Source organism: Antedon bifida, chromosome 2 (genome assembly GCF_963402885.1).
Source record: "Antedon bifida chromosome 2, ecAntBifi1.1, whole genome shotgun sequence".
Taxonomy (NCBI): Eukaryota; Metazoa; Echinodermata; class Crinoidea; order Comatulida; family Antedonidae; genus Antedon; species Antedon bifida.
Genome location: NC_136227.1, coordinates 19,897,432 through 19,913,358, shown reverse-complemented (window position 1 = coordinate 19,913,358; position 15,927 = coordinate 19,897,432).

Sequence of the window (15,927 nt, the reverse complement as noted above, 5' to 3'; positions counted from 1 at the left end):
AGACCATTTTGTGATTTTCGAAAAAACTTGTTAACATAAAAACATCAAAGTGCTTAGAATAGCTTCAAATCGCATTTGGAGACGTTTTAGACCATTTTGTGATTTTTGAAAAAACTTGTTAACATAAAAACACCAAAGTGCTTAGAATAGCTTCAAATCGCATTTTTAGTCATTTTAGACCATTTTGTGATTTTCGAAAAACCTTGTTAACATAAAAACACCAAAGTGCTTAGAATAGCTTCAAATCGCATTTGGAGACGTTTTAGACCATTTTGTGATTTTCGAAAAAACTTGTTAACATAAAAACACCAAAGTGTACAGAATAGCTTCAAATCGCATTTGGAGACGTTTTAGACCATTTTGTGATTTTCGAAAAAACTTGTTAACATAAAAACACCAAAGTGTACAGAATAGCTTCAAATCGCATTTGGAGACATTTTAGACCATTTTGTGATTTTCGAAAAAACTTGTTAACATAAAAACACCAAAGTGCTTAGAATAGCTTCAAATCGCATTTGGAGACATTTTAGACCATTTTGTGATTTTCGAAAAAATATGTTAACATAAAAACACCAAAGTGCTTAGAATAGCTTCAAATCGCATTTGGAGACGTTTTAGACCATTTTGTGATTTTTGAAAAAACTAGTTAACATAAAAACACCAAAGTGCTTAGAATAGCTTCAAATCGCATTTTTAGACATTTTAGAACATTTTATGATTTTCGAAAAACCTTGTTAACATAAAAACACCAAAGTGCTTAGAATAGCTTCAAATCGCATTTGGAGACGTTTTAGACCATTTTGTGATTTTCGAAAAACTTGTTAACATAAAAACATCAAAGTGCTTAGAATAGCTTCAAATCGCATTTGGAGACGTTTTAGACCATTTTGTGATTTTCGAAAAACTTGTTAACATAAAAACACCAAAGTGCTAAGAATAGCTTCAAATCGCATTTGGAGACGTTTTAGACCATTTTGTGATTTTCGAAAAAACTTTTTAACATAAAAACATCAAAGTGTACAGAATAGCTTCAAATCGCATTTGGAGACGTTTTAGACCATTTTGTGATTTTCAAAAAAACTTGGTTACACAAAAACATCAAAATGCTTAAATTCACATTAGAAACCGTTTTAGACCATTTTGAGCATTTCGATTAAACTTTTCACACAAATACATAAAAGGACACAAAATAGCTTAATATCGTATTTAAAAACGTTTTAGACCATTTTGAGCATTTCGACAAACATTTTTTACACAAAAACATCAAAGAGCACAAAATAGCTTAATATCGTATTTAAAAACGTTTTAGACCATTTCGAGCATTTCGACAAAAATTTTTCACACAAAACATCAAAGTGCTTAGAAAAGCTTCAAATCGCATTTGGAGACATTTTAGACCATTTTGTGATTTTCGAAAAAACTTGTTAACATAAAAACACCAAAGTCCTTAGAATAGCTTCAAATCGCATTTTGAGACATTTTAGAGCATTTTGTGATTTTCGAAAAAACTTGTTAACATAAAAACACCAAAGTGCTTAGAATAGCTTCAAATCGCATTTGGAGACGTTTTAGACCATTTTGAGGATTTCGATGAAACTTGGTTACACAAAAACATCAAAGTGCTTAAAATCACATTAGAAACCGTTTTAGACCATTTTGAGCATTTCGATAAAACTTTTCACACAAAAACATCAAAGGGCACAAAATAGCTTAATATCGTATTTAAAAACGTTTTAGACCATTTTGAGCATTTCGACAAAAATTTTTCACACAAAAACATCAAAGAGCACAAAATAGCTTAATATCGTATTTAAAAACGTTTTAGACCATTTTGAGCATTTCGACAAACATTTTTCACACAAAACATCAAAGTGTACAGAATAGCTTTAAATCGCATTTGGAGACATTTTAGACCATTTTGTGATTTTCGAAAAAACTTGTTAACATAAAAACACCAAAGTGCTTAGAATAGCTTCAAATCGCATTTGGAGACGTTTTAGACCATTTTGTGATTTTCGAAAAAACTTGTTAACATAAAAACAACAAAGTGCTTAGAATAGCTTCAAATCGCATTTGGAGACATTTTAGACCATTTTGTGATTTTCGAAATAACTTGTTAACATAAAAACACCAAAGTGCTTAGAATGGCTTCAAATCGCATTTGGAGACGTTTTGGACCATTTTGTGATTTTCAAAAAAACTTGTTAACATAAAAACACCAAAGTGCTTAGAATAGCTTCAAATCGCATTTGGATACGTTTTAGACCATTTTGTGATTTTCGAAATAACTTGTTAACATAAAAACACCAAAGTGCTTAGAATAGCTTCAAAACGCATTTGGAGACGTTTTAGACCATTTTATGATTCACGAATAAACTTGTTAACATAAAAACACCAAAGTGCTTAGAATAGCTTCAAATCGCATTTTGAGACATTTTAGAGCATTTTGTGATTTTCGAAAAAACTTGTTAACATAAAAACACCAAAGTGCTTAGAATAGCTTCAAATCGCATTTGGAGACGTTTTAGACCATTTTGAGGATTTCGATGAAACTTGGTTACACAAAAACATCAAAGTGCTTAAAATCACATTAGAAACCGTTTTAGACCATTTTGAACATTTCGACAAAACTTTTCACACAAAACATCAAAGTGTACAGAATAGCTTCAAATCGCATTTGGAGACATTTTAGACCATTTTGTGATTTTCGAAAAAACTTGTTAACATAAAAACACCAAAGTGCTTAGAATAGCTTCAAATCGCATTTGGAGACGTTTTAGACCATTTTGTGATTTTCGAAAAAACTTGTTAACATAAAAACACCAAAGTGCTTAGAATAGCTTCAAATCGCATTTGGAGACGTTTTAGACCATTTTGTGATTTTCGAAAAAACTTGTTAACATAAAAACATCAAAGTGCTTAGAATAGCTTCAAATCGCATTTGGAGACGTTTTAGACCATTTTGTGATTTTCGAAAAAACTTGTTAACATAAAAACACCAAAGTGCTTAGAATAGCTTCAAATCGCATTTGGAGACGTTTTAGACCATTTTGTGATTTTCGAAAAAACTTGTTAACATAAAAACATCAAAGTGCTTAGAATAGCTTCAAATCGCATTTGGAGACGTTTTAGACCATTTTGTGATTTTCGAAAAACTTGTTAACATAAAAACACGAAAGTGCTAAGAATAGCTTCAAATCGCATTTGGAGACGTTTTAGACCATTTTGTGATTTTCCAAAAAACTTGTTAAACATTTATACACCAAAGTGCTAAGAATAGCTTCAAATCGCATTTGGAGACGTTTTAGACCATTTTGTGAATTTCGAAAAAACTTTTTAACATAAAAATATCAAAGTGTACAGAATAGCTTCAAATCGCATTTGGAGACGTTTTAGACCATTTTGTGATTTTCAAAAAAACTTGGTTACACAAAAACATCAAAGTGCTTAAATTCACATTAGAAACCGTTTTAGACCATTTTGAGCATTTCGATTAAACTTTTCACACAAAAACATAAAAGGACACAAAATAGCTTAATATCGTATTTAAAAACGTTTTAGACCATTTTGAGCATTTCGACAAAAATTTTTTACACAAAAACATCAAAGAGCACAAAATAGCTTAATATCGTATTTAAAAACGTTTTAGACCATTTTGTGATTTTCGAAAAAACTTGTTAACATAAAAACACCAAAGTGCTTAGAATAGCTTCAAATCGCATTTGGAGACATTTTAGACCATTTTGTGATTTTCGAAAAAACATGTTAACATAAAAACACCAAAGTGCTTAGAATAGCTTCAAATCGCATTTGGAGACGTTTTAGACCATTTTGTGATTTTCGAAAAAAGTTGGTTACACAAAAACATCAAAGTGCTTAAAATCACATTAGAAACCGTTTTAGACCATTTTGAGCATTTCGATAAAACTTTTCACACAAAAACATCAAAGGGCACAAAATAGCTTAATATCGTATTTAAAAACGTTTTAGACCAATTTAAGCATTTCGACAAAAATTTTTCACACAAAAACACCAAAGAGCACAAAATAGCTTAATATCGTATTTAAAAACGTTTTAGACCATTTTGAGCATTTCGACAAAAATTTTTCACTCTAAACATCAAAGTGTACAGAATAGCTTCAAATCGCATTTGGAGACATTTTAGACCATTTTGTGATTTTCGAAAAAACTTGTTAACATAAAAACACCAAAGTGCTTAGAAGAGCTTCAAATCGCATTTGGAGACGTTTTAGACCATTTTGTGATTTTCGAAAAAACTTGTTAACATAAAAACACCAAAGTGCTTAGAATAGCTTCAAATCGCATTTGGAGACGTTTTAGACCATTTTGTGATTTTCGAAAAAACTTGTTAACATAAAAACATCAAAGTGTACAGAATAGCTTCAAATCGCATTTGGAGACGTTTTAGACCATTTTGTGATTTCCGAAAAAACTTGTTAACATAAAAACACCAAAGTGCTTAGAATAGCTTCAAATCGCATTTGGAGACGTTTTAGACCATTTTGTGATTTTCGAAAAAACTTGTTAACATAAAAACACCAAAGTGCTTAGAATAGCTTCAAATAGCATTTTTAGATATTTGAGACCATTTTGTGATTTTCGAAAAACCTTGTTAACATAAAAACACCAAAGTGCTTAGAATAGCTTCAAATCGCATTTGGAGACGTTTTAGACCATTTTGTGATTTTCGAAAAAACTTGTTAACATAAAAACACCAAAGTGCTTAGAATAGCTTCAAATAGCATTTTTAGATATTTGAGACCATTTTGTGATTTTCGAAAAACCTTGTTAACATAAAAACACCAAAGTGCTTAGAATAGCTTCAAATCGCATTTGGAGACGTTTTAGACCATTTTGTGATTTTCGAAAAAACTTGTTAACATAAAAACACCAAAGTGCTTAGAATAGCTTCAAATCGCATTTGGAGACGTTTTAGACCATTTTGTGATTTTCGAAAAAACTTGTTAATATAAAAACACCAAAGTGCTTAGAATAGCTTCAAATCGCATTTGGAGACATTTTAGAGCATTTTGTGATTTTCGAAAAAACTTGTTAACATAAAAACACCAAAGTGCTTAGAATAGCTTCAAATAGCATTTTTAGATATTTGAGACCATTTTGTGATTTTCGAAAAACCTTGTTAACATAAAAACACCAAAGTGCTTAGAATAGCTTCAAATCGCATTTGGAGACGTTTTAGACCATTTTGTGATTTTCGAAAAAACTTGTTAACATAAAAACACCAAAGTGCTTAGAAGAGCTTCAAATCGCATTTGGAGACGTTTTAGACCATTTTGTGATTTTCGAAAAAACTTGTTAACATAAAAACACCAAAGTGCTTAGAATAGCTTCAAATCGCATTTGGAGACGTTTTAGACCATTTTGTGATTTTCGAAAAAACTTGTTAACATAAAAACATCAAAGTGTACAGAATAGCTTCAAATCGCATTTGGAGACGTTTTAGACCATTTTGTGATTTCCGAAAAAACTTGTTAACATAAAAACACCAAAGTGCTTAGAATAGCTTTAAATCGCATTTGGAGACGTTTTAGACCATTTTGTGATTTTCGAAAAAACTTGTTAACATAAAAACACCAAAGTGCTTAGAATAGCTTCAAATAGCATTTTTAGATATTTGAGACCATTTTGTGATATTCGAAAAACCTTGTTAACATAAAAACACCAAAGTGCTTAGAATAGCTTCAAATCGCATTTGGAGACGTTTTAGACCATTTTGTGATTTTCGAAAAAACTTGTTAACATAAAAACACCAAAGTGCTTAGAATAGCTTCAAATCGCATTTGGAGACGTTTTAGACCATTTTGTGATTTTCGAAAAAACTTGTTAATATAAAAACACCAAAGTGCTTAGAATAGCTTCAAATCGCATTTGGAGACATTTTAGAGCATTTTGTGATTTTCGAAAAAACTTGTTAACATAAAAACACCAAAGTGCTTAGAATAGCTTCAAATAGCATTTTTAGATATTTGAGACCATTTTGTGATTTTCGAAAAACCTTGTTAACATAAAAACACCAAAGTGCTTAGAATAGCTTCAAATCGCATTTGGAGACGTTTTAGACCATTTTGTGATTTTCGAAAAAACTTGTTAACATAAAAACACCAAAGTGCTTAGAAGAGCTTCAAATCGCATTTGGAGACGTTTTAGACCATTTTGTGATTTTCGAAAAAACTTGTTAACATAAAAACACCAAAGTGCTTAGAATAGCTTCAAATCGCATTTAGAGACGTTTTAGACCATTTTGTGATTTTCGAAAAAACTTGTTAACATAAAAACATCAAAGTGTACAGAATAGCTTCAAATCGCATTTGGAGACGTTTTAGACCATTTTGTGATTTCCGAAAAAACTTGTTAACATAAAAACACCAAAGTGCTTAGAATAGCTTCAAATCGCATTTGGAGACGTTTTAGACCATTTTGGCTGGTATTCATGAAAGGGGACTAACTTTAGTCCTGGACTATCCTTAGTCCTGGACTATCTAGTCCAGGACTAAGGATAATCCTGGACTATCCTTGATATCGTATTCATGAAACCTGGACTAACTAGTCCTGGATTAAGCCATGGAAAATTACAGCAGCTAGGTGGTCCAAGATGTTTCCTTCCAAACTTGTTCTAAACACGCTAGCATTGCATTCGCGTACTACGCGTCCAGGGTATAATTTACCCTGCACAAGTTCAACTAGAGGTCAGGTTCTGCACACAGTACGTGTACACATGTGACAGATGCCTGATGAATAAATAGTAACATAAAACAACCAATTTTGCCATTAAACCAGAAGCATAAATGAAATTATTGGAAAACAAAGTAAGTCTTGAATATTTAAAGAAGACTCTTGTGTAATTTTATTTGAATTTCATGTAAAGAAATTGAATTTTAAGGCGAACTTCAGGCCTAGCATATGCCTAGCTAGGCCTAGCCTAGTAGTAGTAGTAGTAGTAGGCCTACCTTGTTGGCCTAGCCTACCTCTCTCTAGGCCTACGCCTAGGCTAGTACAGGTAGCCTACCTATACTAGCCTAGGCGCAACTACTATCTAGTAGGCCTAGTATTCCTACCCACTATTCTACCTATAGTCTTAGGCCTACACTAATTTCACTAAAAATATGGCCTATTAATTACCTAGGCCTAGGCTAGTTCCAGTAGTAACTACTGTCTACTCTTTTCTTTAGATCTAGACTAGCCTAGCTAGGCCCTAGCTAACTACTAGGCCTATATTATATATAGGAGGATTATAGGCAGACTCCTTCTACTACTGCTACTACTAGTAGTAGTGCTACTATCCAAAGGGCTAGTACTAGGCCTAGTAGTACTTTTTTATATTTTGTTTAAAAAAATGGATGCATCATTTGTTATTAATAATTGATCTGTTACAGTAGGTTGATTCATAATAATAATAATATGATGATTAAATTTAAAAAAACTAGGCCTAACCTAGCTAGCTGCAACCTTTTGCAACCTAGTTCCTACTACTAGACTAGAGTAGAGCACCTGCCTTCTACTAGCTACTGACCAGGGTAGTCTCTCCTGGTAGTAGGCATAACAATAACATTGAAGATCTGTGTTCCATAAGATTTAAAATGAGATATCACATTTAAATAGTGCACTACCTTATATATAATTATTTCAAATGTTTTATTTATTTTTGTTAAATGGTGAACCTAAACAGCATACAGTATGCATGATGACCATAATTCAAGGGGCCCTCATATAAATACATAAAACAAACAAATAAATATAGCAAAGCAAACAAAAAACAGAGAAATAAGAAGAGTATGTTCAAAAGAAATATTGATTATAAAAGGTAATTTCACAGGAAAATATAAAAAAAAACAATAATACAGTAATTATTAATTTCCAATATTTATTGTAAATTACCTTTTTTTTATCTACACAGATTTTCAAGTCAGCAAGGCATCAACATTGTTTAAAGACTGATTAAATTAAATACTGTTATTAGGACTATACTACTATTTTCATTGTTGGAGCTGTGGTTGCAAAATTATCAGAGTATAAACTGCAGAATTGAGAATTGGACATAAATAATTCAAGACATGATGACCATCTTTAAGTAACAAAACTATTTATTTTGATGACAATTGTATATAATATATATTTCAGTCAGGAATTATTTATCTAAATAAAAGTTGGACAGAATGCTGTGATCTGAACATGAATGTACTACAGTAATATGGTATTTGAATTTATTTATTTACTGTTTTTGAATAAAACAATAGAGTAATTTAAAAAGTTTCATATGTGGTTTTTATATGGATTTTCTTATTTTTATTTATTACTACACAAGTACAACTTGCTAAAACGTATACAATTGTTTTGATAGTCCTGTTTCTCTCTGCATGATTATTGTGCTCCATCCAGGTTTGTTAGCAATTGTATCTAAACAAAAAATATTTAAATAATGTTAAATTAAATCCAAACAGCTTTACAACTGAAAGACAGTACAGATAATAGCGGTAGACGATAGACAATCTCTAGCCCTGGCCAATAAAGACTGTAGGCTTACAAGCCTAGATAATTTGTCACAATACTCCACTTCATTTTTGTTTTCAATAATACCTCTTTAACTTGTACTCGAATAATTATGATGAAAATATCCAGAAAATTAAGCCTTCCCCCTATATAACTATACAGTGGGTGGATCCAGGATTTTTTAATTCGATCCCCCACCCATCTTGTGTAGTTTGCAGGATGCACTTTTTTTAGACAATTTATTAATACATTTTAAATATTTGTCTTTATCTTATTACCTTACCTGACCAACAGCATCATTCCATGTAGCCTAACTAGGACGGCAGTGGAGGAGGCATGTAATATTGACCAGATATATGTGTTCAGCAGTCTAAACCAATAGAAAAATAAATGAAATTAAACTATATTATCTAAAAAAATATTGAAACTATTAATAGCCTAGGCCTATTTACATTTATTATGCCAAATTAAAATTAATTCAACAGGTTGTATATAAATTGTTTTATTTTTATCTTATTAATACCTTACCTGACCAACAGCAGCATTCCATGTAACTAGGACGGTAGTGGAGGCATATAATATTCACCAAACATTTGTTCAGCTGTCTAAACCAATACTAATAGAACAATAAATAAATGATATTAAAATATATACAGTATCTAATATTTACTACTAACTATTAGCCTAGGCCAATTGCATTTATTATGCCAAATTAAAATTACTTCAACAGGACGTCCTATGTAAATTGATCCAATATATTGAAAATACCTAACACTGCATTCCAGTCTAGGCCTAGACAAGGCATACTAAGTAATACAAGGTATGCCTACAATAGGCTAGACTACTGTTTACGGACTACCTGATGTAGGGCCTTGCAATGCCCATCGACTTAGCCAATGGCAGAGTCTAGAGAGGCCTAGTTAATTAGTAGTAGGCCTAGGCTACTACTAGGTACTAGCTAGCTAGGCTTACTAAAAAAGAAAATACTACTAGACTGCGGCCTAGCTAGCTAGCTAGGCTATATCCATCTATCATCATTTTTAACAAAAATTATAACAATGTAAAATATATTACAAATTAAGATATATAAAGTGATTTACATCTTTAAAATAAGTTAAATGTGCGCTTAATGAAGAACAAATCATTTTAACACTAGCAGTATAGGGTGGTTGCTAGGCAATATCGCCCTAGGCAAGCGCTGTCAGAATTGAAACTGTGGGCCTAGCTTTTGGGCCTAGATTAAACACACTAAATTAACTTACTAAATATAATTTTTTTACTTTCTAAAGTACTTTATTATATTAAATATACGTTATATTTACTAATTTGATACAAATAAAAATGATTAATAATATTTTGTTTCTTAAATATGGTTTTAAAGTTGTCACACTTGTAACCTACCTTACCTCAGGCCGCCATTTTTTTCGAGCTATTCTTGAGATAGTCCAGGACTAACTTTCTTAAACCTACCCCTTGGGTGGACTATCTTTTGCCGGTTTTAGTCCAGGTTTAGTCCAGGTTTAGTCCAGGACTAAAGATAGTCCGCTTTCATGAATACCATTTCAAAATAGTCCAGGACTAAATCCAGAGATAGTCCAGGACTAAAGTTAGTCCCCTTTCATGAATACCAGCCTTTGTGATTTTCGAAAAAACTTGTTAACATAAAAACACCAAAGTGCTTAGAATAGCTTCAAATCGCATTTGGAGACGTTTTAGACCATTTTGAGGATTTCGATGAAACTTGGTTACACAAAAACATCAAAGTGCTTAAAATCACATTAGAAACCGTTTTAGACCATTTTGAGCATTTCGACAAAACTTTTCACACAAAACATCAAAGTGTACAGAATAGCTTCAAATCGCATTTGGAGACATTTTAGACCATTTTGTGATTTTCGAAAAAACTTGTTAACATAAAAACACCAAAGTGCTTAGAATAGCTTCAAATCGCGTTTGGAGACGTTTTAGACCATTTTGTGATTTTCGAAAAAACTTGTTAACATAAAAACATCAAAGTGTACAGAATAGCTTCAAATCGCATTTGGAGACGTTTTAGACCATTTTGTGATTTTCGTCAAAATTTGTTAACATAAAAACACCAAAGTGCTTAGAATAGCTTTAAATCGCATTTGGAGACGTTTTAGACCATTTTGTGATTTTCAAAAAAACTTGGTTACACAAAAATATCAAAATGCTTAAAATCACATTAGAAACCGTTTTAGACCATTTTGAGCATTTCGATAAAACATTTCACACAAAAACATCAAAGGGCACAAAATAGCTTAATATCGTATTTAAAAACGTTTTAGACCATTTTGAGCATTTCGACAAAAATTTTTCACACAAAACATCAAAGTGTACAGAATAGCTTCAAATCGCATTTGGAGACATTTTAGACCATTTTGTGATTTTCGAAAAAACTTGTTAACATAAAAACACCAAAGTGCTTAGAATAGCTTCAAATCGCATTTGGAGACGTTTTAGACCATTTTGTGATTTTCGAAAAACCTTGTTACCATAAAAACATCAAAGTGCTTAGAATAGCTTCAAATCGCATTTGGAGACGTTTTAGACCATTTTGTGATTTTCGAAAAACTTGTTAACATAAAAACACCAAAGTGCTAAGAATAGCTTCAAATCGCATTTGGAGACGTTTTAGACCATTTTGTGATTTTCCAAAAAACTTGTTAACATTTATACACCAAAGTGCTAAGAATAGCTTCAAATCGCATTTGGAGACGTTTTAGACCATTTTGTGAATTTCGAAAAAACTTTTTAACATAAAAATATCAAAGTGTACAGAATAGCTTCAAATCGCATTTGGAGACGTTTTAGACCATTTTGTGATTTTCAAAAAAACTTGGTTACACAAAAACATCAAAGTGCTTAAATTCACATTAGAAACCGTTTTAGACCATTTTGAGCATTTCGATTAAACTTTTCACACAAAAACATAAAAGGACACAAAATAGCTTAATATCGTATTTAAAAACGTTTTAGACCATTTTGAGCATTTCGATAAAAAATTTTTACACAAAAACATCAAAGAGCACAAAATAGCTTAATATCGTATTTAAAAACGTTTTAGACCATTTTGTGATTTTCTAAAAAACTTGTTAACATAAAAACACCAAAGTGCTTAGAATAGCTTCAAATCGCATTTGGAGACGTTTTAGACCATTTTGTGATTTTCGAAAAAACTTGTTAACATAAAAACAACAAAGTGCTTAGAATAGCTTCAAATCGCATTTGGAGACATTTTAGACCATTTTGTGATTTTCGAAATAACTTGTTAACATAAAAACACCAAAGTGCTTAGAATAGCTTCAAATCGCATTTGGAGACGTTTTAGACCATTTTGTTATTTTCAAAAAAACTTGATTACACAAAAACATCAAAGTGCTTAAAATCACATTAGAAACCGTTTTAGACCATTTTGAGCATTTCGATAAAACTTTTCACACAAAAACATCAAAGGGCACAAAATAGCTTAATATCGTATTTAAAAACGTTTTAGACCAATTTAAGCATTTCGACAAAAAATTTTCACTCAAAAACATCAAAGAGCACAAAATAGCTTAATATCGTATTTAAAAACGTTTTAGACCCTTTTGAGCATTTCGACAAAAAATTTTCACACAAAACATCAAAGTGTACAGAATAGCTTCAAATCGCATTTGGAGACATTTTAGACCATTTTGTGATTTTCGAAAAAACTTGTTAACATAAAAACACCAAAGTGCTTAGAATAGATTCAAATCGCATTTGGAGACGTTTTAGACCATTTTGTGATTTTCGAAAAAACTTGTTAACATAAAAACACCAAAGTGCTTAGAATAGCTTCAAATCGCATTTGGAGACGTTTTAGACCATTTTGTGATTTTAGAAAAAACTTGTTAACATAAAAACATCAAAGTGTACAGAATAGCTTCAAATCGCATTTGGAGACGTTTTAGACCATTTTGTGATTTTCGAAAAAATTTGTTAACATAAAAACACCAAAGTGCTTAGAATAGCTTCAAATCGCATTTGGAGACATTTTAGACCATTTTGTGATTTTCAAAAAAACTTGGTTACACAAAAATATCAAATTGCTTAAAATCACATTAGAAACCGTTTTAGACCATTTTGAGCATTTCGATAAAACTTTTCACACAAAAACATCAAAGGGCACAAAATAGCTTAATATCGTATTTAAAAACGTTTTAGACCATTTTGAGCATTTCGACAAAAATTTTTCACACAAAACATCAAAGTGTACAGAATAGCTTCAAATCGCATTTGGAGACATTTTAGACCATTTTGTGATTTTCGAAAAAATATGTTAACATAAAAACACCAAAGTGCTTAGAATAGCTTCAAATCGCATTTGGAGACGTTTTATACCATTTTGTGATTTTTGAAAAAACTTGTTAACATAAAAACACCAAAGTGCTTAGAATAGCTTCAAATCGCATTTTTAGACATTTTAGACCATTTTGTGATTTTCGAAAAACCTTGTTAACATAAAAACACCAAAGTGCTTAGAATAGCTTCAAATCGCATTTGGAGACGTTTTAGACCATTTTGTGATTTTCGAAAAAACTTGTTAACATAAAAACACCAAAGTGCTTAGAATAGCTTCAAATCGCATTTGGAGACGTTTTAGACCATTTTGTGATTTTCGAAAAAACTTGTTAACATAAAAACACCAAAGTGCTTAGAATAGCTTCAAATCGCATTTGGAGACGTTTTAGACCATTTTGTGATTTTCGAAAAAACTTGTTAACATAAAAACACCAAAGTGCTTAAAATAGCTTCAAATCGCATTTGGAGACGTTTTAGACCATTTTGGGATTTTCGAAAAAACTTGTTAACATAAAAACACCAAAGTGCTTAGAATAGCTTCAAATCGCATTTGGAGACATTTTAGAGCATTTTGTGATTTTCGAAAAAACTTGTTAACATAAAAACACCAAAGTGCTTAGAATAGCTTCAAATCGCATTTGGAGACGTTTTAGACCATTTTGAGGATTTCGATGAAACTTGGTTACACAAAAACATCAAAGTGCTTAAAATCACATTAGAAACCGTTTTAGACCATTTTGAGCATTTCGACAAAACTTTTCACACAAAACATCAAAGTGTACAGAATAGCTTCAAATCGCATTTGGAGACATTTTAGAATATTTTGTGATTTTCGAAAAAACTTGTTAACATAAAAACACCAAAGTGCTTAGAATAGCTTCAAATCGCATTTGGAGACGTTTTAGACCATTTTGTGATTTTCCAAAAAACTTGTTAACATTTATACACCAAAGTGCTAAGAATAGCTTCAAATCGCATTTGGAGACGTTTTAGACCATTTTGTGAATTTCGAAAAAACTTTTTAACATAAAAATATCAAAGTGTACAGAATAGCTTCAAATCGCATTTGGAGACGTTTTAGACCATTTTGTGATTTTCAAAAAAACTTGGTTACACAAAAACATCAAAGTGCTTAAATTCACATTAGAAACCGTTTTAGACCATTTTGAGCATTTCGATTAAACTTTTCACACAAAAACATAAAAGGACACAAAATAGCTTAATATCGTATTTAAAAACGTTTTAGACCATTTTGTGATTTTCGAAAAAACTTGTTAACATAAAAACACCAAAGTGCTTAGAATAGCTTCAATTCGCATTTGGAGACATTTGAGACCATTTTGTGATTTTCGAAAAAACATGTTAACATAAAAACACCAAAGTGCTTAGAATAGCTTCAAATCGCATTTGGAGACGTTTTAGACCATTTTGTGATTTTCGAAAAAACTTGTTAACATAAAAACACCAAAGTGCTTAGAATAGCTTCAAATCGCATTTGGAGACGTTTTAGACCATTTTGTGATTTTCAAAAAAACTTGGTTACACAAAAACATCAAAGTGCTTAAAATCACATTAGAAACCGTTTTAGACCATTTTGAGCATTTCGATAAAACTTTTCACACAAAAACATCAAAGGGCACAAAATAGCTTAATATCGTATTTAAAAACGTTTTAGACCAATTTAAGCATTTCGACAAAAATTTTTCACACAAAAACATCAAAGAGCACAAAATAGCTTAATATCGTATTTAAAAACGTTTTAGACCATTTTGTGATTTTCGAAAAAAATTGTTAACATAAAAACACCAAAGTGCTTAGAATAGCTTCAAATCGGATTTGGAGACGTTTTAGACCATTTTGAGGATTTCGATGAAACTTGGTTACACAAAAACATCAAAGTGCTTAAAATCACATTAGAAACCGTTTTAGACCATTTTGAGCATTTCGACAAAACTTTTCACATAAAACATCAAAGTGTACAGAATAGCTTCAAATCGCATTTGGAGACATTTTAGACCATTTTGTGATTTTCGAAAAAACTTGTTAACATAAAAACACCAAAGTGCTTAGAATAGCTTCAAATCGCATTTGGAAACGTTTTAGACCATTTTTTGATTTTCGAAAAAACTTGTTAACATAAAAACACCAAAGTGCTTAGAATAGCTTCAAATCGCATTTGGAAACGTTTTAGACCATTTTGTGATTTTCGAAAAACCTTGTTAACATAAAAACATCAAAGTGCTTAGAATAGCTTCAATTCGCATTTGGAGACGTTTTAGACCATTTTGTGATTTTCGAAAAAACTTGTTAACATAAAAACACCAAAGTGCTTAGAATAGCTTCAAATCGCATTTGGAGACATTTTAGAGCATTTTGTGATTTTCGAAAAAACTTGTTAACATAAAAACACCAAAGTGCTTAGAATAGCTTCAAATCGCATTTGGAGACGTTTTAGACCATTTTGAGGATTTCGATGAAACTTGGTTACACAAAAACATCAAAGTGCTTAAAATCACATTAGAAACAGTTTTAGACCATTTTGAGCATTTCGATAAAACTTTTCACACAAAAACATCAAAGGGCACAAAAATAGCTTAATATCGTATTTAAAAACGTTTTAGACCAATTTAAGCATTTCGACAAACATTTTTCACACAAAAACATCAAAGTGCACAAAATAGCTTAATATCGTATTTAAAAACGTTTTAGACCATTTTGTGATTTTCGAAAAAAAATTGTTAACATAAAAACACCAAAGTGCTTAGAATAGCTTCAAATCGCATTTGGAGACATTTTAGACCATTTTGTGATTTTCGAAAAAACTTGTTAACATAAAAACACCAAAGTGCTTAGAATAGCTTCAAATCGCATTTGGAGACGTTTTAGACCATTTTGTGATTTTCCAAAAAACTTGTTAACATTTATACACCAAAGTGCTAAGAATAGCTTGATTTGAAATCACATTAGAAACCGTTTTAGACCATTTTGAGCATTTCGACAAAACTTTTCACATAAAATCGCATTTGGAGACATTTTAGACCATTTTGTGAT